Below are 25005 nucleotides of genomic sequence, written 5' to 3' on the forward strand. Positions count from 1 at the left end.
CTCCATCTCTTGCAGCTGCAAGATTCTTTTTGCACCAGCAGCAATGCTGTCAAAATTTAGTATCTTGATAGCCCAAAGAGCTTTATGTTCTAGCTCCAGTGGTAAATGACAAGCTTTCCCATAGACTAATTGATATGGAGACATTCCAAGTGGGGTTTTGAATGCTGTTCTGTATGCCCACAGAGCATCATCTAACTTCTTCGACCAATCCTTTCTAGATGCGCCCACAGTCTTTTCCAGGATTCTCTTCAGCTCTCTGTTGGATATCTCAGTTTGCCCACTTGTTTGAGGATGGTAAGGTGTGGCTACTTTGTGTTTTACCCCATATCGTAAGAGGAGAGCTTCCAGTGGTTTGTTACAAAAGTGGCTCCCTCCATCACTGATGAGGGCTCTTGGGACTCCAAACCGGTTGAAGATATTCTTCTTGAAGAAGTTCATGACTACCTTGTTATCATTAGTTGGGGTTGCAATAGCCTCTACCCACTTGGAAACATAATCTACTACTACCAAGATGTAATTGTTTACATATGAGGTTGGGAATGGTCCCATAAAATCAATTCCCTACACATCAAACAGTTCAAGTTCCAAGATGAAATTTTGTGGCATGGCGTTTCTTTTGGGCAGGTTTTCAGATCTTTGGCATTCATTGCAACTTTTTACTAGCTCTTTGGCATCCTTGAAAAGAGTGGGCCAAAAGAATCCGCTTTGTAACACCTTAGCTACAGTTCTGTCCCCTCCAAAGAGCCCGCCATAGCATGAACCGTGACAGTTCCACAGGACTTCTCTCCCTTCCTCTTCCGAGACACATCTTCTAAGAATTCCATCTGAACATTTCTTGAAGAGATATGGCTCGTCCCAGACAAAGTATTTTGCATCATTCATGAGCTTCCTCTTTTGATGCTTATTGATCCCTGGGGGTAATGCTCCAGTTGCCTTGAAATTTGCAATATCTGCGAACCATGGTGCTTTATGAACTGTCATCAACTGCTTATCAGGGAAGAGCTCGTTAACACTTGTATCATTTTCTCCACCTTGATCATGAGGGATTTTAGATAAGTGATCTGCCACCTTGTTCTCCACTCCCTTCTTGTCTCTGATTTCAATATCGAATTCCTGCAACAGTAAGATCCACCTTATTAGTCTTGGCTTCGATTCTTGCTTGGCAAACAAATATTTAAGTGTTGTGTGATCTGTAAAAACGATCACTTTAGCACCAATGAGGTATGATCTAAATTTGTCAAATGCAAAAACTATTGCTAGCAATTCCTTTTCAGTAGTGGTATAATTTCTTTGAGTTTCATTAAGGACTTTGCTAGCATAGTATATCACACGAACTAGGTTATCTTTCCTTTGTCCTAACACTGCCCCAACTGCAAAATCAGATGCAACGCACATCAATTCAAATGGTAAATTCCAATCAGGTGGGGAAATGATAGGAGCAGAGGATAACCTCTTTTTCAAATGTGTAAATGCTAGCATGCAGGTTTCATCAAAGATGAATGGTGTATCAGACACAAGGAGATTGCTTAAGGGCTTGGCTATCTTTGAAAAATCTTTAATAAATCTTCTGTAAAAACCAGCATGCCCTAAAAAACTTCTAATTGCCTTGACATCACTGGGTGGGGGTAGTTTTTCAATAAGTTCCACTTTAGCTCTATCAACCTCAATGCCTTGGCGAGAGACTTTGTGACCAAGGACTATTCCCCCTGTCACCATGAAGTGGCATTTTTCCCAGTTCAAGACCAAATTGGTCTCTTGGCACCTTTTCAATACCAAGGCGAGGTGATGTAGGCAACTAGGAAAAGAATCTCCAAATACCGAGAAATCATCCATAAAAACTTCAATGAATTTTTCTATCATATCTGAAAAGATAGAAAGCATGCAACGTTGGAAAGTTGCAGGGGCATTACACAACCCAAATGGCATGCGCCTATAGGCAAACACTCCATACGGACAGGTAAATGAAGTTTTCTCTTGGTCTCTTGGATCAACCACTATTTGGTTGTATCCTGAATAACCGTCGAGAAAACAATAATAAGCGTGCCCTGCAAGTCTTTCCAACATCTGATCCATGAATGGAAGGGGAAAATGGTCCTTTCGTGTAGCCTCATTGAGCTTCCTGTAGTCTATGCACATCCGCCATCCTGTGACGGTCCTTGTAGGTATGAGCTCGTTCTTCTCATTGGTAACCACAGTGATCCCTCCCTTCTTCGGTACGACATGTATGGGGCTAACCCAAGGGCTGTCCGAAATTGGGTATATGACTCCTCCTTGCCAAAGCTTCATAACCTCTTTCTGCACCACTTCCTTCATGATTGGGTTCAGCCTTCTTTGGGATTGAATGGATGGCTTGGCGTCATCTTCCAACAGTATTTTATGCATGCATATGGCTGAACTGATTCCCTTCAAGTCAGCAAGGGTCCATCCAATGGCATCCTTATGCTCCCGCAGCACCTTAAGTAGCTCGTCCTCTTGATCTTGACTGAGGGATGAATTTATGATCACTGGGTAGTTTTCATTTTTTCCTAGATATACATATTTGAGAGTGGGTGGCAGTGCTTTGAGTTCAAGTTTGGGTACTTCTGATTTTTCGCTCCCTTCCTTTGGTGCATCTGGTATATGTGTTTCTGTTGTAGCTACCTCTTCACTTGATTCAGATTCTTCCTCCACCAATCTCTCGTTCTCTTCAGGTTCATCTTCTTCAAAATTCTCCTGCACTTCATCCTCAAGTGCATCTAACCTCATGCATTCCCCCAATTGTTCTGGTGGATAACTCATGGCCTTGAACACATTAAATGTCATCTTTTCATTGTGTAATCTAAGGGTGAGGTCACCCTTTTGAACATCAATGACAGCTCCAGCAGTAGCCAAGAATGGCCTTCCCAGAATGATGGAGGTTTTGGCGTCTTCCTGCATGTCCAGCACCACAAAATCTGCTGGGAATATGAAATCTCCTACTTTTACTAGCAAATCCTCCACTATCCCTTGAGGGAATTTGAACGATCAGTCTGCCAGTTGTAGAGCCATTTTTGTTGGTTTAGCCTCCTCAATTTTCATCTTTCTCATCATAGCTACTGACATCAAATTGATGCTGGCCCCTAAGTCACAAAGAGCCTTTTCTACTGTGATTTCTCCTATAATGCAAGGGATCTGAAAACTCCCAGGATCCTTCAGTTTCTGAGGTACTTTATGCTGAATGATAGCACTGCACTCTTTAGTTAGTATCACAGTCTCATTGTTCTTCTAGCTTCTTTTCTTAGTCATTAGCTCCTTCAAAAACTTGGCATAAAGTGGCATTTGTTCTATGGCTTCAGCAAATGGTATGTTGATTTGTAGCTTCTTGAAGATTTCCAAAAATCTCAAGAACTGGTTGTCATCTTCTTTTTTCTTCAATAGTTGGGGGTATGGAGCTCTTGAGATGTTGAGTTGGGGTATCCTTTTCTCTTTCTGCAAACTTGGTGTGGCGGGTTGCATTCCATCTTGCTCCTCTTCCTTTTCAATTGAGCTTTCTTCTAGTGGTTTTTGAGGATGTTCCTTCAGTTCCTTTCCACTCCTAAGTGTGATAGCTTGACACTCCTCCCTTTTGCTTGAATAGGTATCATAGCAAAAATTGTGGTTCGGAAGCTGCTTAAAAAGATAGTTGATTTGTGTCTCCAGTTTTGTGATGGCAGCATTTTGATTCTGCATGTTTGACTGCACTTCCTCTCTGAATGCTTTACTGTCTTGAATGTCTCTGCATATTCCTTCAATGAATGTTTCAATCTTAGAGAGCTTGTCATCAATTGATGAGTGGTTCGGAGCAGATGTGCTGTTTTGGTTTTGATAAGTATGTAGAGAAGTGTCGTTGTGGGGGTGTTGAGATGTCCTCTGGGTGAATTGTTGGTGAGCTGCATTGTTGTTAGAGTTGTAACGTCTCTGGTCTTGGTTTTGATCTTGCTCACTTCCCCACCCAAAGTTTGGGTGATTTCTCCATCCAGGATTGTAAGTCTTGGAGTATGGATCATAGTTTTTCCTTGGTGAATTCCCAATGTAGTTGGCTTGCTCCTGACTCCCTTCTGCTTCTTGGTTTACTCCTTCTTGTGTTGTTGATGAAGTGGAGATTGCTGCTACTTGGTTCATCTCCATCTTCTTGGTGAGGTCAGCCAGCTGCTGAGTAATGAGCTTGTTTTGGGCCAACAGAGCATCTACATTGTTTAGCTCCATCACTCCTCTTGTGTTCCCTCTTTCGGACGCATAGAAGTAGTCATTTTCTGCTACTGTTTCAATAACATCTATAGCTTCCTCAATTGTCTTCTTCTTGTTCAAAGACCCTCCAGATGAATGATCTACTGCCTTCTTTGACTCATAAGAGAGCCCTTCATAGAAAATGTGCAGCTGGACCCATTCGTTGAACATGTCAGGTGGACACCTCCTTGTTAAGTCTTTGAACCTCTCCCATGCTTCATACAGAGTCTCACCATCCTGTTGCCTGAAGGTTTGAACCTCAGCTCTCAGCCTATTGATTCGTTGAGGAGGGTAGAATCTTGCTAAGAATTTGTTCACCACATCCTCCCAAGTTGTCAAGCTCTCCCTTGAGAAGGATTCCAGCCACTTGGCTGCCTTGTCTCTGAGTGAGAAGGGAAATAAGAGCAATCTATAGGCGTCAGGATGAACACCATTAGATTTCACTGTGTCACATATTCTCAGGAAGGTGGTCAAATATTGGTTGGGATCTTCTTGAACACCTCCTCCAAACGAACAGTTATTCTGAACAAGGGTGATGAGCTGTGGTTTAAGTTCAAAGTTGTTGGCATGGATTGTTGGCTTTTGGATGCTACTTCCACAATTGCCTGGGTTTGGATTAATGTAAGAGCCCAAAACTCTCCTATCCTTCCTAGCATGATTTGCTCCACCTCCTCTGCCATGGTTGTGAGTCTCTTCTTCATGATGATTTTCCATGTTTTCTTCCATGTTTGGTTCAAAGTATTCCTCAAACTGTTCCTCCTCTTCTTCAGCACCAACTACTCGTTTTCCTCTTGCCTCCCTCCTTAGTCTAAGGAAGGTTCTCTCTGGTTCAGAATCAAAGGAAGTTGAAGCCCCGCTTCTTCTCCCTGTCATACAACCAACAAGTACAAGCAGAGAAGATAGGTGCAGACAGTATTTATGTCAGAATTGATGTTAGTTGTGGGTGATGCAATATATCAAACAGTTAGTGGGTTAGCAAACAGAATTGAAAATAACAAAGAAAAACAAAAGAGTAGATGGAGAAGGGAAGAAGTTTAACTAAAACAAAAAGTAAATCAATCAAACAGAAAATGAAATACACAAAATAAAATGCTCAATCTAGTGATCTTCCAATCTAATCATTGTTGATGCACAATCAATCCCCGGCAACGGCGCCATAAACTTGGTGCGCAGAAAACTTGTCTCTCAACAAATCTCCCTTCGGCAAGTGTACCGAAGTTGTCGTCAAGTAAAAACTCACAATAGAGTGAGGTCGAATCCCACAGGGATTAATTGATCAAGCAACTTTAATTAGAAGAATGTTCTAGTTGAGCGAATCCAGAATTTGGGTTGAGAGTTGTAGAAAATAAAATGGCGGGAATGTAAATAACGGAAAAGTAAATGCTAGAATTAAAGGACTGGAAGTAAATGACTGAAAATAAATTGCAGAATTGTAAATGGGAATGGGGGATTTGCTCATAAAAGTAAATCACAGAAATTAAAGAGAATGGGTAAGATTAGAGATGGGGAATTCATTGGGCTTAGGAGATGTTGCAATTCTCCGGATCAAGTTCATTTTTATCTCTTCCTCAATCAATGCACTCATTGATCTCCTTGGCAATCTTAAGTGATTGAATTGCAATTCCTTGCAATTCAATCTCTCAAATCTTGATCAATAGCCAATTCCTTGGTCAATTGCTCATGAGAAGAGATGAAGTATGGTCACTGATTATACCACATGCATTTCCCAAACCAAGTATTGAGAGGGTTATAGTCACATACCCATCCAAACCCAATTTGGTTCAGCATGAGAAAGCATTTCTAGCTTGATCTCTTCATTCCTCTTTCAAGGTTCAAAAGAGATCCAAGTTTGAATAGCTTCTCTTCCAAGATAACCACTCAATTGGATGAAGATCGAAAGCTTTCAAGTAAAATCAAGAGGAAAGATAGAAGAAGAACATGAAAATTAGTATTGATCCATCAAATTACAACACAGCTCCCTAACCCAATGAAAGGGGTTTAGTTGTTCATAGCTCTTGAAAATGAAAACAAACATGGAGAATACATTATAAAACTAGAAATTACAAAGAAAGTAAATACAGAGAGTAATTCTTCAGCCTCCAGAACTCCTTTACAATTCAAAGTTACTCCTCTATATATACTACTCTTCTCAACTTCTAGTTTACTCTTCAAGTCTTGGGCCTTTGGATCTTGAGTTTGAAGCAGTTTTTTTCTTCATTTGGGCTTGGCTTTACTTGCAGAGAGAAAGTGCTAAGTGGGCAGAGACTTCAGCTCAGGACGTTAGGGGTGTTAATATTTAGTGAGAATATAAGTTTGAGAACGTTAGTGACACTTAACATTGTCACTAACGTTCCAATGCACCCCTTTGCCTTACGTTAAAACCCACGTTAACTAGGTTAATGTGGCTTTTAACGTTGCATTGTTAGTCCTTCGAGAACGTTAGTGACACTCAACATTGTCACTAACGTTCCAGTGTGCCCCTTCTTGTTTCACATTAAAGCCCACGTTAACTAGGTTAACGTAGCTTCTAACGTGGTCCTTGCCAACCTTCGAGAACGTTAGTGACACTCAACATTGTCACTAACGTTCCAATGTGCCCCTGGGTCTCACGTTAGAGTCCACGTTAACTAGGTTAACGTGGCTTCTAACGTGGCCATCTTTTAGCCATCCCAACGTTAGTGACAATGTTGAGTGTCACTAACGTTGGCTCATCTTTCATTTCTCATCGTTAGCTTCCACGTTAACCAAGTTAACGTGGAGGTTAACGTGACTCTTGGGGGTTGTGTGGTTGTTTCAACGTTAGTGACAATGTTGAGTGTCACTAACGTTGTCGACAACTCTTCATCCTCTACGTTAATTCCCACGTTAACCAAGTTAACGTGGGAGTTAACGTGGTACTTAGCACCATAGGCCAACGTTAGTGACAATGTTGAGTGTCACTAACGTTGGCTTCTCTCCCTCCCCCTTAACGTTAGAGGCCACGTTAACTAGGTTAACGTGGCTTCTAACGTGGCCACTTATGAGTGATTGCCAACGTTAGTGACAATGTTGAGTGTCACTAACGTTGGCTCAACTTCTCTTCTCCACGTTAGAGTTCACGTTAACTTGGTTAACGTGACTCTCTAACGTGGGCATTGATGGCTATCATTGAGAGTGTTATTGGCAATCACTTTTCTCATTAATCCTTGCAAGTTACCTCCCCTTTCTTGCTCCTTTTTGGTCCTGAAATCAAGCAACAAAGTGCATCAAAGCTCCAGTTCCAAGTCATGAGTAATGCAACATAATATTTGTCACTAAACTTATGCAAAATCCTCATGAAATCATGTAAAATGCACAATGTGTGCTTGAGTCAAGGCATAAGTGAATATTTACCCAAAACTAGCTTATTTCCTAAAGAAATACATGAAACTAACCTAAAAACAGTAAAGAAAAGGTCAGTGAAACTGGCCAAGATGCCCTGGCATCAAGCACCATGGCCGAACCCAAAGAAGGAGAGGAGGACGTAAATCCCAAGGAAGAAGACCTCCTGGGACGTCCAGTGACCAATAAGGAGCTTCCCTCTGAGGAACCAAAGGACTCTGAGGCTCATCTAGAGACCATAGAGATTCCATTGAACCTCCTTATGCCCTTCATGAGCTCTGATGAGTATTCCTCTTCTGAAGAGAATGAGGATGTTACTGAAGAGCAAGCTGCCAAGTTTCTTGGTGCAATCATGAAGCTAAATGCCAAATTATTTGGTATTGATACTTGGGAAGTTGAACCTCCCTTGTTCATCAATGAACTAAGTGATCTGGATCAACTGACATTTCCTCAGAAGAGACAGGATCCTGGAAAGTTCATAATCCCTTGTACTATAGGCACCATGATCTTTAAGGCTCTGTGTGACCTTGGTTCAGGAATAAACCTCATGCCCCTCTCTGTAATAGAGAAACTGGGAATCTATGGGGTACAAGCTGCTAAAATCTCATTAGAGATGGCAGATAATTCAAGAAAACAGGCTTATGGACAAGTAAAGGACGTGTTAGTAAAGGTTGAAGGCCTTTACATCCCTGTTGATTTCATAGTCCTGGATACTGGAAAGGAAGAGGATGAATCCATCATCCTAGGAAGACCTTTCCTAGCCACAGCAAGAGCTGTGATTGATGTGGACAGAGGAGAATTGATCCTTCATTAAATAAGGACAACCTTGTGTTTACAACTCAAGGATCTCTCTCTGCATCCATGGAGAGGAAGAAGGAAAAGCTTCTCTCAAAGCAGAGTCAAACAAAGCCCCCACAGTCAAACTCTAAGTTTGGTGTTGGGAGGCCACAACCAAACTCTAAGTTTGGTGTTGAACTCCCACATCCAAACTCTAAGTTTGGTGTTAGAGAGTCTCAACAAAGCTCTGCACATCTGTGAGGCTCCATGAGAGCCCACTGTCAAGCTACTAACATTAAAGAAGCGCTTGTTGGGAGGCAACCCAATTTTTATCTAACTATATTTTTCTTAGTTATATGTCTTTATAGGTTCATGATCATGTGGAGTCACAAAATAAATATAAAAATTGAAAACAGAATCAAAAACAGTAGAAGAAAAATCACACCCTGGAGGAAGCATCTGCCTGGCATTCAACGCCAGAACAGAGCATGGTTCTGGCACTGAATGCCCAAAATGGGCAGCATCCTGGCGCTGAACGCCCAGAACAAGCATGGTTCTGGCGTTCAACGCCAGAAATGGCAACAAATGGGCGTTGAACGCCCAAAATGGGCACCAACCTGGCGCTGAACGCCCAGAGTTGTGTGCAAGGGCATTTTGCATGCCTAAATTGGTGCAGGAATGTAAATGCCTTGACACCTCAGGATCTGTGGCCCCCACAGGATCATCTCAGGATCTGTGGACCCCACAGGATCATCTCAGGATCTGTGGACCCCACAGGATCCCCACCTACCTCCACTCACTTCTTCTCACCACTCTCTTTCACACAATCCCATAAACACTCTTCCCCAAAAACCCTTCACGAATCACCTCAATCTCTCTTCCCGATCATCTCTTCACCACTCACATCCATCCACTCTTCCCCATAAACCTACCTTATAAACTCCACCTACCTTCAAAATTCAAAACCAATTTCCCACCCAAACCCACCCATATGGCCGAACCTTAACCCCCCCTCCCTTCCCTATATAAAGCCCTCCATTCTTCATCAAATTCACACAACACACCCCTCTACACCCTTCTTGGCCGAAACACTTCCCACTCTACCTCTCCTCAATTTCTTCTTCTTCTTCATCTATTCTTTCTTTTATTGCTCGAGGACGAGCAATATTTTAAGTTTGGTGTGGTAAAAGCATAAGCTTTTTATTTTTCCATTACCATTGATGGCACCTAAAGACCGGAGAATCCTCTAGAAAGGGAAAAGGGAAGACAAAAGCTTCCACATCTGAGTCATGGGAGATGGAAAGATTCATCTCCAAAGCCCATCAAGACCACTTCTATGATGTTGTGGCCAAGAAGAAGGTGATCCCCAAGGTCCCTTTCAAACTCAAAAGAAATGAGTATCTGGAGATCCGACATGAAATTCAAAGAAGAGGTTGGGAAGTTCTAACAAATCCCATCCAACAAGTCGGCATCCTAATGGTTCAAGAGTTCTATGCTAATGCATGGATCACCAAGAACCATGATCAAAGTAAGAACTTGGATCCAAAGAACTATGTTACAATGGTTCGGGGGAAATACTTGGATTTTAGTCCAGAAAATGTGAGGTTGGCGTTCAACTTGCCAAACATGGAAGAGAACGCACGCCCCTACACAAGGAGAGTCAACTTTGATCAAAGGTTGGACCAAGTCCTTATGGACATATGTGTAGAAGGAGCTCAATGGAAGATTGACTCCAAAGGCAAGCCGGTTCAACTAAGAAGATTGGACCTCAAGCCTATAGCTAGAGGATGGTTGGAGTTCATTCAATGCTCAATCATTCCCACTAGCAACCGGTCTGAAGTTACTATAGACCGGGCCATCATGATCCATAGCATCATGATTGGAGAAGAGGTAGAAGTTCATGAGATTATACCTCAAGAACTCTACAAGGTGGCTGACAAGTCCTCCACTATGGCAAGGTTAGCCTTTCCTCACCTCATTTGCCACCTATGCAATTCGGCTGGGATTGACATAGAGGGAGATATCCTCATTAAAGAGGACAAGCCCATCACTAAGAAGAAGATAGAGCAAGCAAGAGAGCCCATTTATGGAGCTCAAGAGGCGCAAGAAGCTCATTACCATGAGATCCCGGAGATGCCTCAAATGCACTTTCCTCCACAAAATTATTGGGAGCAAATCAACACCTCCCTAGGAGAATTGAGTTCCAATATGGGACAACTAAGGGTGGAACATCAAGAGCACTCCATCATGCTTCATGAAATAAGAGAAGATCAAAAAGCAATGAGGGAGGAGCAACAAAGACAAGGAAGAGACTTAGAAGAGCTCAAGGACATCATTGGTTCCTCACTTCCTCAAGAAGGAAATGCCACCATCACTAAGGTGGATTCATTCCTTGTTCTTAATTCTTCTGTTTTTCGTTTTCTATGTTATGTGCTTATCTATGTTTGTGTCTTCATTACATGATCATTAGTAGTTAGTGACTATGTCTTAAAGTTATGAATGTCCTATGAATCCATCACCTCTCTTAAATGAAAAATGTTTTAATTCAAAAGAACAAGAAGTACATAAGTTTCAAATTTATCCTTGAACTTAGCTTAATTATATTGATGTGGTGACAATGCTTCTTGTTTTCTGAATGTATGCTTCAACAGTGCATATGTCTTTTGAAGTTGTTGTTTAAGAATGTTAAATATGTTGGCTCTTGAAAGAATAATGACAAGGAGACATGTTATTTGATAATCTGAAAAATCATAAAAATGATTCTTGAAGCAAGAAAAAACAGCAAAGAACAAAGCTTGCAGAAAAAAAAAATAGGCGAAAAAAAAAATAATAGAAAAAGAAAAAAGCAAGCAGAAAAAGCCAAAAGCTCTTAAAACCAAGAGGCAAGAGCAAAAAGCCAATAACCCTTAAAACCAAAAGGCAAGGGCAAATAAAAAGGATCCCAAGGCTTTGAGCATCAGTGGATAGGAGGGCCTAAAGGAATAAAATCCTGGTCTAAGCGGCTAAACCAAGCTGTCCCTAACCATGTGCTTGTGGCATGAAGGTGCCAAGTGAAAACTTGAGACTGAGCGGTTAAAGTCAAGGTCCAAAGCAAAAAAAGAGTGTGCTTAAGAACCCTGGACACCTCTAATTGGGGACTTTAGCAAAGCTGAGTCACAATCTAAAAAGGTTCACCCAATTATGTGTCTGTGGCATTTATGTATCCGGTGGTAATACTGGAAAACAAAATGCTTAGGGCCACGGCCAAGACTCATAAAAGAAGCTGTGTTCAAGAATCATCATACTGAACTAGGAGAATCAATAACACTATCTGAACTCTGAGTTCCTATAGATGCCAATCATTCTGAACCTCAATGGATAAAGTGAGATGCCAAAACTATTCAAGAGGCAAAAAGCCATAAGTCCCGCTCATTTGATTGGAGCTATGTTTCATTGATAGTTTGGAATTTATAGTATATTCTCTTCTTTTTATCCTACTTTCTTTTCAGTTGCTTGGGGACAAGCAACAATTTAAGTTTGGTGTTGTGATGAGCGGATAATTTATACGCTTTTTGGCATTTTTTTTAGTATGTTTTTAGTAGGATCTAGTTACTTTTAGGGATGTTTTCATTAGTTTTTATGTTGAATTCATATTTCTGGACTTTACTATGAGTTTGTGTGTTTTTCTGTGATTTCAGGTATTTTCTGGCTGAAATTGAGGTACTTGAGCAAAAAATCAGATTCAGAGGTTGAAGAAGGACTGCTGATGCTGTTGGATTCTGACCTCCCTGCACTGAAAGTAGATTTTCTGGAGCTACAGAAATCGAAATGGCGCGCTTCCAATTGAGTTGGAAAGTAGACATCCAGGGCTTTCCAGAAATATATAATAGTCTATACTTTGGCCAAGAATAGATGATGCAAACTGGCGTTCAACGCCAGCTCTCTGCCCAATTCTGGCATCCAGCGCCAGAAAAGGATCCAAAACCAGAGTTGAACGCCAGAAATGGATCAAAACCTGGCGTTCAACTCCACAAATGGCCTCTACACGTGGAAAGCTAAAGCTCAGCTCAAGCACACACCAAGTGGGCCCCGGAAGTGGATTTATGCATCAATTACTTACTCATGTAAACCCTAGTAGCTAGTTTATTATAAATAGGACATTTTACTAGTGTATTTGACATCTTTTGAACCATCTTTGAATCTTTGGATGCCTGGTTCTTAGATCAGAGGGGCTGGCCATTCGGCCATGCCTGGACCTTTCACTTATGTAATTTTAATGGTAGAGTTTCTACACTCCATAGATTAAGGTGTGGAGCTCAGCTGTTCCTCAAAGATTAATGCAAAGTACTACTGTTTTCTATTCAATTCATCTTATTTCGCTTCTAAGATATTCATTCGCACTTCAACCTAAATGTGATGAACGTGACAATCATCATCATTCCCTATGAACGCATGCTTGACAACCACTTCCGTTCTACCTTCGACTGAATGAGTATCTCTTAGATCTCTTAATCGGAATCTTCGTGGTATAAGCTAGAATGATGGCGGCATTCAAGAGAATCCGGAAGGTCTAAACCTTGTCTGTGGTATTCCGAGTAGGATTCAATGATTGAATGACTGTGACGAGCTTCAAACTCACGATTGCCGGGCGTAGTGACAGACGCAAAAGGATAGTAGATCCTATTCCAGCATGATCGAGAACCGACAGATGAATAGCCGTGCCGTGACAGGGTGCATTGACCATTTTCACTGAGAGGATAAGATGAAGCCATTGACAAGGGTGATGCCTCCAGACCATTAGCCGTGCCGTGACAGGGCATTTGGATCATTTTCCCGAGAGAAGACCGAAAGTAGCCATTGACAATGGTGATGTATCACATAAAGCCAGCCATGGAAAGGAGTAAGACTGATTGGATGAAGATAGCAGGAAAGCAGAGGTTCAGAGGAACGAAAGCATCTCTATTCGCTTATCTGAAATTCTCACCAATGAATTACATAAGTATTTCTATCCTTTATTATTTATCTTTTAATTATCTAATCCAATCACATTTAATCCTACCTGACTGAGATTTGCAAGGTGACCAGAGCTTGCTTCATACCAACAATCTCCGTGGGATTCGACCCTTACTCACGTAAGGTATTACTTGGACGACCCAGTGCACTTGCTGGTTAGTTGTGTGAAGTTGTGAACCATGGTATTGGCATCATGTTTTTGGCGCCATTACCAGGGAAAGAAAGAGCGATGAATTTTACATAATCAGTAGTGTAATCACAATTTCTGCGCACCACGCTCGGAAAAGAGTTTTTGGAGAAATTCTTTCCATCTGAAGTTACTGATAAACTAAGGAAAGATATTTCCACTATTGTTCAAGATGACAACGAGACTCTCTTTGAATATTGGGAGCGCTTCAATAATCTTCTGGAAGCATGCCCCCACCACATGATTGACAAGATAGTGTTACTCAGTTATGTCACACAGGGCATGAGGCCCCAAGATAAAACCACATTGGAAAGTGCTAGCAATGGGTCTATGAAGAAGTACAAGACCACAGATGAGGCATGATAATTGATCAGCGACTTAGCTGAATCCACTAGGAACCACAGACAGAAGCAAGGCCGTTCAAAAGCCGTTGCAGAAGTATCCTCTAGCAGAGAGACGGCTGCTCTAACTCAGAGTATCTGTGAGATGACCAACTTGCTAAAGCAGATGCAATTGAATCAACAACAAGTTCAGCAAGCTCAACCTTCTCCAGCACAGCAAAGCCAACGGTTAGTCCCACAGAGAGTTTGTAGAATTTGTGCTGATTATAGCCATTATACTTATGAATGCCCGCAACTCTAACAGGAAGACAACATGGTGGCATCCACTCATAACTTCTATGATCGCCCCAACCAAGGGTACAATCAAGGTGGAAATAATAACCATGGATGACAGGACAATTCTAACCAGAATTGGAGGGACAACAATAATAGAGGAGGCAGAGATAATCAGGGAAATCAGAGGTGGAATAATAACAACAACAGGCAGCAGAACCAACCTTACAGAGTACCTCACCTGAGGCAATCCCAAAGACCACAGAATACCCAACAGCAGACCTCTCAATTTACTCATTCTTCTTTATCTCCTAATGAAGAGTTACTACAATCCTTTGAGTGGAGATAACAGACCATGGAAAATAACATTATGAATAACATTAATGCCAGTCTAAATGGTCTGACCTATACTTTGTAAGCTCTTGTTTCACAGATTGGATCAATGCAAAATTCCAGTAACCAACCTTCAAGCTCCACTGGAATCTCCTCTCAACCATTACCCAATCCAAAGGGAGGCATTAATGCCATCACCCTGAGGTCCGGAACCACACTGCAGGAGAGGAATCAGGAGGAGCCAAGCTCACCAGATCACGCCTCAGCTGAAGAGGTAGTAGAAATAGAAGATGTCGAAGAAGAAGAGGACATACAGGACATAGCTGAAGAAGAAGAAGTGCAACCACAAAAGGAAGCACCAAAAGGCGCAGACACTGCAGAAAACACTACTCCCATTCCCTTTCCACAACTTGCAAGGAAGCCCAGGAAGCAACTGGAACCCGATCCCAAAATGGTAGAAATATTCAAAAAGGTTGAGGTAACCGTTCCTCTTTTTGATGTTATTCAACAAGTACCTAAATATGCAAAGTTTCTAAAAGATTTATGTATACATAAGGACAAAATTCATGAATTAGAAACTATTCCTTTAGATAGTTTCATATCTGCTTTAATGGGAGGATTACCTGAGAAGTGTAGTGACCCAGGTCCTTGTATAGTTAGTTTTACTATTGGTGGAGTAGTAATTTATGATTGCATGTGTGATTTAGGAGCCTGTGTTAGTATAATGCCTTTGTCTATATATGATATTTTGAGGCTCCCTCCCTTAAAAAGGTCGGCAGCTCGTTTTGTGTTAGCAGATAAAAGCATTATTACAGTGGCTGGAGTTGCTGAAGATGTTTTAGTGAACATTAAAGGGCTTACATTTCCCACTGATTTTTATATCTTGGAGATGCTCCATAATGACTCAGATAAGCCATCATCAATCCTACTTGGAAGACCATTCCTGAAGACATCAAAATTCAAATTGGATGCTTTTTCAGGAACATACTCCTTTGAAATAGATGGCCGCATAGTAATCTTCAATCTGAATGGAGTCATAAACAACCCTCCAGAAGATCATTCTATCTTCCAGTGTGATGTCATAGATGAAACTGTAGCTGAAGTTCACAAGGAAGAGTTCGAAGAGAGGCACACTGGACAAGGTCCAAGTGTGGGGACCCTCTTAACTGACAATGAGGGCACTTCGCCATTTTCACAAGCTCTAGATAATCTAGAGCCTGCCCATGATCAGAAGTTAGAGTTAAAACCCCTCCCTCCATATCTCAAATATGCTTATCTTGAAGATGAACAGAAGTTTCCGGTTATCATTGCAAGGGAACTTACTTCTCAACAAGAAGAGCAGTTACTTGATGTACTGAGGAGGCACAAGAAGGTGATTGGGTGGAGTTTGGTAGACATAGTAGGCATCAACCCTCAAGTATGTGAGCACAAAATATTTTTAGAAGAGGGAGCAAAACCTGTCCGTCAACCCCAAAGAAGATTGAATCCCACTATCTTGGAAGTTGTCAAAAAGGAAGTGACCAGACTATTGGGAGCAGGTATCATCTATCCCATTTCAGACAGTGAATGGGTTAGCCCAGTACAAGTGGTGCCCAAGAAGTCTGGAGTCACCACAGTGAAGAATAAGCATGGAGAGCTCATAGCAACTAGAGTTCAGAATGCTTGGAGAGTCTGCATTGATTACAGGCGTCTCAACCAAGCTACCCGTAAGGATTACTACCCACTTCCATTCATTGATCAAATACTGGATCGCCTGTCAGGTAAATCACATTATTACTTTTTAGATGGTTATACAGGTTATTTCCAGATTCATATAGCTCCTAAGGATAAGGAAAAGACCACTTTTACATGTCCTTTTGGGATTGATGCTTACAAGAGAATGCCCTTTGGCTTGTGCAATGCACCAGCTACTTTCCAAAGGTGTATCATGAGTCTTTTCTCTGATCTTATTGAGGACTGTATGGAGGTATTTATGGATGATTTTAGCGTTTATGGTAATTCTTTTAGCCTTTGCTTAGATGGGTTATCTAGAGTATTAGATAGATGTGTTAATACAAACCTTGTATTGAATTTTGAAAAGTGTCATTTTATGGTGAAACAAGGGATTGTATTAGGACATGTGGTATCTAATACTGGCATTTCTGTAGACCCAGCAAAGGTGAATGTTATTTCCAGTTTACCTTACCCCTCTTCTGTGAGGGAAGTCCGTTCGTTCCTTGGCCATGCAGGTTTTTACAGGAGATTTATTAAGGACTTTAGTAAAGTAGCACTTCCCTTATCCAGATTACTGCAGAAGGATATCGAGTTCGAGTTCAGTGAGGATTGTAAAGAAGCGTTTGATAAGCTGAAGACCGCCCTGACTCAAGCGCCAATTGTGAGATGACCAGACTGGAGCCAGCCGTTTGAAATCATGTGCGATGCTTCCAACCATGCAGTAGGAGCAGCGCTGGCTCAACGCGAAGGTAAGGACCCTTTTATTATTGCTTATGCGTCTAAGACTTTAGACACTGCCCAGTCCAATTATACTACTACTGAGAAAGAGCTTCTTGCTATTGTTTTTGCTCTGGATAAATTCTGAGCTTATTTACTTGGTACTAGAGTAGTAGTGTATTCGGACCATGCAGCTTTAAAGTATTTATTATCTAAAAAGGAGTCCAAACCAAGGCTTATACGTTGGATACTGCTATTACAAGAATTTGATTTAGAAATAAAGGATAGGAGTGGTAACCAGAATTTAGTGGCAGACCACTTGAGTCGCCTTGAGCACATTAAGGATGATTCTACTCCTATAGATGATAATTCTCCTCCTAACTTTTCTAAGCATCAAGCTGAAAAGCGAGTCTAAATATTATATATGGGATGACCCATATTTATGGAGATGTGGCGCTGATCAGGTAATTAGACGGTGTGTGCCTCAATCAGAATTCCAGTCCATCTTAGAGGTCTGTCACTCATCTGAGAGTGGAGGACATTTTGGCCCTCAAAGAACTGCTAGAAAAATCTTAGACTGTGGATTCTGGTGGCCTACTCTTTTTAGAGACGCTGCTGAATTTTGTAAATCTTGCCCCCTATGCCAAAAATTTGGTAATATATCCAAGAGGGATGAGATGTCCCAACAAATTATGCTTTTCTGTGAAATTTTTTATGTTTGGGGCATTGACTTCATGGGTCCATTTCCAAATTCTAATGGACATTTTTATATATTGTTAGCTGTAGATTACGTTTCAAAATGGGTGGAAGCAATTCCTACCCGCACCGATGATGCTAACACTGTTGTTTCCTTTGTGAGAAACCATATTATTTGTCGCTTTGGATCACCATGAGCAATCGTGAGCGATCAAGGCACCCATTTTTGTAACAGGAGACTAACAGGATTAATGAAGAAGCATGGGATAATTCATAAGGTTGCAACAGCATACCATCCTCATACCAATGGGCAAACCGAGGTGTCAAACAGAGAGATAAAGCGTATCTTGTAGAAGATAGTCAAACCTCATAGAAAAGACTGGAGCACCAGGCTACAAGATACACTCTGGGCATACAGAACAGCATACAAAACACCCATTGGGATGAGTCCGTTCTGCTTAGTTTATGGAAAAGCTTGTCATCTCCCTGTTGAGGTAGAGCACAAAGCCTTTTGGGCAGTCAAGGAGTGCAACATGGGGATGGAGAACACCGGAGCTGAAAGGAAGTTGCAACTGCAAGAACTGGAAAGCCTTCGCCTAGAAGCTTATGAGAACTCAAGACTATACAAGGAAAAGATGAAGGCTGCACATGATCAGCACATCAAGAGGAAAGAGTTCCAACCTGGGGATTTAGTCCTCCTTTACAAATCTCGACTGAGGCTCATGCCAGGCAAATTGAGATCAAGATGGGAAGGTCCATACAGAGTAGAGAAGGCCGAGCCGTACGGAGTTTATCACCTTATCCATCCTTCGAGCTCGGAGCTTATCAAAGTTAATGGACATCGTTTAAAGTTGTACCATGACGAAAAGCGGAAGAAAGACAAGGAACTCGAGATCTTCCTCTTGGAAGATCCCCACATAGCCACAGACTGAGCTAGTGGAGCGTCCAACTTACGGACGTTAAAGCAAAGTGCTAGGTGGGAGACAACCCACTATGGTATCATCGTTCTTTTCTTTATTTTTAATTTTTCTTATTCAATAACTCTTCTCTTTATTAGTATTTTCGTGCATCTGCATTAACATATTTAAAAAAAAAAGCTACGCGACGCGACCGCATCAGCGACACGTCCGCGTGGCAAGGAGAAGAGAGAAAAATAAAAACAAACAGAGAGTCATGCTGGAGCGTGGCTGGAGGTGTGCAAGTGGCATAAATCAGCCCACGCGATCGCGTCGCCGACGCGTCCGCGTCGTATGGGCATAATAGCCTCCCACGCGACCTCGTGCCCCACGCGGCCGCGTGCCCTGATTTTCGACGTAAAACGGGTGCACAGCTGAAAGTTGTGCTAGAGTGGTGGTGGATTGGCGCTGGACACGCAATCCCCCTCACGCGGCCACGCGGCCGCGTCGTACCCCATAAACTGCCCACTCACGCGATCGCATGCCCCACGCGATCGCGTCACCCCAATTTTGGCAAATACATCAATTTGAACAGAGAGTTGTGCAGGCGCGAGGCTGCACTCGCACCAGAGCCTAACATGGGTCACGCGACCGCATGACCGACGTGATCGCGTCACCTTACTTGAAGCGCAATCACGCGAACGCGTGCCCTACGTGGTCGCGTCGCTTGCGCCGCACAGCTCAACCTGAATTGCCAAAATATCTTATCTTTTTCCTCTCTAATCCTAATTTTTCTTTTCCCCCCTTACTTCTTCCTCCTCCCTTCTTCCTTCTATCTCACCTTTCACTCTCTCTCCCTCACCTCCATTAACCAGGTTTTATTTTCTTCTTCCCCCTTTTGTTTTCCTTCATTCTTCTTATTTTATATGTTATTTTCTTTTCTTTTCTTTTTCTTTTCGTTATTCATATTTTCCTTCTTCTTTTTTCTTTTTTTTTTTTACATGGTGTTGGAATTTTATTTGAGTCATTATTCCTCATTATATGCTTGTGGATTGTTACAAATTATTTGACAATTATATATTATTTTCTTTAAAGGGATGCTTGCATGTTCACTTTAATACTTTCTATACCTTCTTCACCATGCATGCTATGTGTTTGCGAAAAAGCCCATATGGCATTATGCACTTCTCTATGTTATTCTACTATTCAATGCTTGCTTTTCACAAATTCCCTTTACTATTATATTAATTGAATTTAATTGTCAATACAAACGTGATGGTTTGTTACAAAGTAATGCTTAGTCTATGCTACTCATGCCTTTTGCCGGCATGCCAATAAACACCTTGCATTCACTTGTCATCATATGCACTAACTATTTTCCATTAATGATCTTTCACATGTACTCATGAGCGTGTGTTAACATCATTTACCTTTTAATGTGCATTTATAACCATTCTTTTTCGTTCTCTTCATTGCTATCTATCTCTTTGAATTTAATTTACTTTCTCTTCCCTTTTTCAGGATGGCCACCAAGAAAGGAAAAGAGAAAGTCACTCCCAAACCACCAGCAAGAAGAGGAACTAAAAGAGCACTAGTGGCAGAGCCTTCTTCAACTGCAGTCAAGCCCTCAACAAAAAGAGTTAAGAGGATCATAAAGGTTGATGAAAAGGAGAAAGCCTTTCCAGCAAAGGACACTTCGCGATTTTCCAATCGCTATTGTGAGCAGATGTTCCCTATTCTAGCTGAAAGGAGTTACAACAACGAACACCTTCTTATCCTCCCGCCCAATATTGCTACTTTTGTTGAGCCGCAAAATGAACGAAGACAATGGGGTTTCCTACAGAGACAACAGAAGCAGGTCAATCTTTCTTGGGTAGTTGAGTTCTACTCTAACTTCTACCTGCCTACTCTACAGTCTGTCTATGTACGTCAGAAGCAAGTCCCCATTACAGAAGAGGCTATTCGACAAGATCTAAGTCTTTCCCCTATTCCAGAAGGAATGGACGCCTTTCAAGAAGCCGCACTCAAGCGCCAGCAGTACCAATTTGACTGGGAAGATGTTCTCAAAGTTATCACATCACCTGGCAGCCGTTGGATCTACGGTTACCATCGTACCCGCCCTAAGGGAATATCGCCTTCAGCACTTACCTTGGAGGCTCGCATATGGGCACAGATCATGTCCCATTACGTCTTTTCGAGCACTCACGAGTCCTCCTTCATAGCGGACATGGCCATTCTACTATGGTGCATCCTTACAGACCAGCCTCTGAATCTACCAAGACATATCCGGAATGCCATGGGACACGTACAAATTGTGGGCAACTTACCTTTTCCCGCCTTGGTCTCTGATCTTGTCTCAGCAGCCGGAGTTTCCTACAATGCTGGAGACACCAAAGCCATGCTTCCACGGGATGATCAGTATGTCCCTAATGGGAAATACCTCAGACTTTCAGCAGCCACTACAAGCCTTCCCACGGCTCCAGTTGAAGACATCCCTTCTTCAACACCACAAGCACCTACAACAGATGAACTGCTCCAGCAGATAATCAAAAGGTTGGATCGACAAGAACAGAAAGCGAAGTTAAGAGAGCGCCGTAACGAGCGCCGATTCAAACACCTCAAGGAGCTACTCAAGGGAAAATTCAAGGACTCAGACACCCCGGACTCCACTTCCTTTACCAGTACAGGGAGCCATGATGGTCCCGACTGTGGAGATACTGCTACCAGCCCACCCCCGTTCCTGACAGATGGCACCGAGGATGGTGCAAAGCCTTAAGTGTGGAGAGGTCGGTCAGTACCTGACTTCCGGAGGTAATTTCTCTTCCCTAGCACCAATAAATTAGGATATTTAGTTAGATTTTCTTTCCTTTATAGAATAGGATAAATTGCATAGTAATAGGTTAGTTGTATGCATGCTCTACTAGATTAAAAAGGCAATAAGTTTCTTCTAAGACTCTATCTTTGGAACAAATTTCACTAATTTTTAAAAATTTTTATGATAAATTTGCTTGAAGTTGTATTTGGAACATGATGTTTGAGCTAAAGAACACACAACCTGTGAAGATTTGAGCCATTATGCATGGTTACACTATTTAACCATAATTAATTTATTCTTGTGTGTTTACTTCTCTATGATTGTAATCTGTATTTTGTTTCATCCTATATGTCCAATATTTATTATATTTATATGCTTGCATATGATTGAGGCCATCTTTTGTTTAAACTCACTTATCCAAATTAAGCCTACCCTTTTCAATTACCTTTGTTAACCACTTTGAGCCTTTAAATCCCATTTGTTCTATATTTCACCACATTACTAGCCTTAAGCGGAAAAACAATTGTATATCCCAAATTGAATCTTTGGTTAGCTTAAGATAGAATTGTGTGTGCTAGTTAAGTATGGGAAATTGTAGGAACAAAAGTTATTAAGGGAATGTGTCATGATAATACAATGGGAATTTGGATACCTACTCATGTGAAACTATAAGAATTAAAAATTTATGTGTATTGATAAGCTATGTTTATTTTTATGTTAAAAAAAAAAGTTGATACATGAGTATGGAATGTAAAAGGGGAATTATGGGTAGCTAGGCATGAATTCTAAAGTTATGTGAAATATATAGGTTGGGTTGAAGCTTGGGTTAATTAAAGATTCAATCTATAAGCTCACTTGACCATATATGTATCCCTACCTTTACCTTAGCCCCATTACAACCTTGAAAAGACCTCATGATGTTTGCATTGGTATGTTAACTGTTGTTGATTGATTAGGGGAAAAACAAAAGTTAGAGAGCATGATTAGAGAAGGATAGAGTGATTACCCTATACACTAGAGAGACTAGAGTGTACATACACCATCAGTGAGGGTTCCATGCTTGAATTTCTATGTTTCCTGCTTTCATGAGCTATCCTCTTGCATTTTTATCTGCTCTTACTTTATAAGAATTAAATTAGTGGAATTTGAGTTATAATTGTTTTGAAGAACTTATTTACTTTTGATCAAGTGGACAAGAATCATATAGTTGCATTCATATATATATAGGATTGCATTGCATTGCATGAGTTTCTGCATGTTCATACTTATTTACTTCATCTCCTTCAATTAAGCATGAGGACATGCTAATGTTTAAGTGTGGGGAGGTTGACAAACCACTATTTTATGGTTTATATTGTGTTTAATTGTGTGGTTTTATCATGATCCTGACCCACTTATTCATTAATATAGCATGCATTTATATTTCCTTCCTGAAATTATTACATGAGTGAAAACTGCTTCCTAGAGACTTTTAATTATACATTTTACTTCTCCTTTATTCTATTCGATGCCGTGATCTGTGTGTTAAGCGTTTCAGGCTTTATAGGGCAAGAATGAGTTGGAGATTGGAAAGGAAGCAGGCAAAAATGGAAGGAACACAAGAAATTGAGGAGATGACCAGCGAGAAGTGACGCGGCCGCATGGACGACACGACTGCGCGGAGAAGATCAAATCGCAGTGATGCGGCCACATGGACGACGCAACTGCGCGGAATGGAAAAGCACGAGCGACGCGGAGGCATGGACAACGCGTCCGCGTGGCAAAGCAGAAACACGAATGACGCGTCCGCATGAGCGACGCGATCGCGTGACGTGCGCGATCTGCATAATTTGCAATTTCGCTGGGGGCGACTTCGGACCCTATTTTGACCCAGTTTTCGGCCCAGAACAGCAGACTAGAGCCAAAGAACATGCAAAAACCAGAGGAACATTCATTCTACACAGTTTTAGTTTTTAGATCTAGTTTTACTCCTCCTCTAGGTTTTCTCTCTACACATTCATAGTTCTTAGGATTTTTAGATTCTCTAGCTTTTTGCTTTGGGATATGATGCGGGAGGAAACTGTCTCTCAACAAATTTCCTTCGACAAGTGTACCGAATTTGTCGTCAAGTAAAAACTCACAATAGAGTGAGGTCGAATACCACAGGGATTAATTGATCAAGCAACTTTAATTAGAAGAATGTTCTAGTTGAGCGAATCCAGAATTTGGGTTGAGAGTTGCAGAAAATAAAATGGAGGGAATGTAAATAACAGAAACGTAAATGCTAGAATTAAAGGACTGGAAGTAAATGACTGAAAATAAATTGCAGAATTGTAAATGGGAATGGGGGATTTGCTCATAAAAGTAAATGGCAGAAATTAAAGAGAATGGGTAAGATCAGAGATGGGGAGTTCATTGGGCTTAGAAGATGTTGCAACTCTCCGGATCAAGTTCATTTTCATCTCTTCCTCAATCAATGCACTCATTGATCTCCTTGGCCAATCTTAATTGATTGAATTACAATTTCTTGCAATTCAATCTCTCAAATCTTGATTAATAGCCAATTCCTTGGTCAATTGCTCATGAAAAGAGATGAAGTATGGTCACTGATTATACCACATGCATTTCCCAAATCAAGTATTGAGAGGGTTATAGTTACATACCCATCCAAACCCAATTTGGTCCAGCATGAGAAAGCATTTCTAGCTTGATCTCTTCATTCCTCTTTCAAGGTTCAGAAGAGATCCAAGTTTGAATAGCTTCTTTTCCAAGATAACTACTCAATTGGATGAAAATCGAAAGCCTTCAAGTAAAATCAAGAGAAAAGATAGAAGAAGAATAATGAAAATTAGTATTGATCCATCAAATTACAACAGAGAGCTCCCTAACCCAATGAAAGGGGTTTAGTGGTTCATAGCTCTAGAAAATAAAAACAAAGATGGAGAATACATCATAGAACTAGAAATTGCAGAGAAAGTAAAATACAGAGAGTAGTTCCCTTTTTTTCCCTTTCTTTCGAACTCTGTCAACAATTCAAAGCTTCTAGTTGGCTCTTCAAGTCTTGGGCCTTTGGATCTTGAGTTTGAAGCAGTTCTCTTCTTTATTTGGGCTTGGCTTTACTTGCAGAGAGAAAATGTGGAGTGGGCAGAGACTTTAGCTCAGGACATTAGGGGTGTTAATGTTTAGTGAAAATATAAGTTCGAGAATGTTAGTGACAATCAACTTTCTCACTAACGTTACTAAGTAAAAGCCTCGTTAACTTCAACGTTAGTGGCATAAACGTTGCCACTAATGTTGCCTCTAAGTCCTTCGCACACGTTATTGAGACTTAACATTCCCAATAACTTTGAAAGGCCCCCTTTGTTCCCACGTTAGAGCCCACGTTAACTTAGTTAATGTGGCTCTTAAATGTGGGCTTGCCATCCTTCGAGAACGTTAGTGACACTCAACATTGTCACTAACGTTCCAAGGTGCTCCGATGTCTCACGTTAGAGTCCACGTTAACTAGGTTAACGTGGCTTCTAACATGGCCATGCTTAGCCATCCCCAACGTTAGTGACAATGTTGAGTGTCACTAACGTTGGCCATTCTTTCACTCATCAACGTTAGCTTCCACGTTAACTAAGTTAACGTGGAAGTTAACGTGGCTTCTTGAGGGGTTGTGTGGTTGCTTCCAACGTTAGTGACAATGTTGGGTGTCAC

The 25005-nt window shown here is 41.3% G+C and overlaps 2 non-coding genes across 2 annotated transcripts; one reads left to right on the plus strand and one right to left on the minus strand.

The window, feature by feature from the left end:
* Positions 1-4393: 4393 nt before the first annotated feature.
* LOC148574385 (small nucleolar RNA R71) lies at positions 4394-4497 on the plus strand. The gene has a single exon (XR_015906626.1). It is a non-coding gene; the product is annotated as a small nucleolar RNA R71 (small nucleolar RNA).
* Positions 4498-13678: 9181 nt separating this feature from the next.
* Positions 13679-13786, minus strand: LOC148574386 (small nucleolar RNA R71). Its single transcript, XR_015906102.1, has one exon. It is a non-coding gene; the product is annotated as a small nucleolar RNA R71 (small nucleolar RNA).
* Between the last annotated feature and the right edge of the window lie 11219 nt (positions 13787-25005).

The sequence above is a fragment of the Arachis ipaensis genome, chromosome B2 (assembly GCF_059453495.1).
Source record: "Arachis ipaensis isolate K30076 ecotype BB chromosome B2, ASM5945349v1, whole genome shotgun sequence".
Classification (NCBI taxonomy): Eukaryota; Viridiplantae; Streptophyta; class Magnoliopsida; order Fabales; family Fabaceae; genus Arachis; species Arachis ipaensis.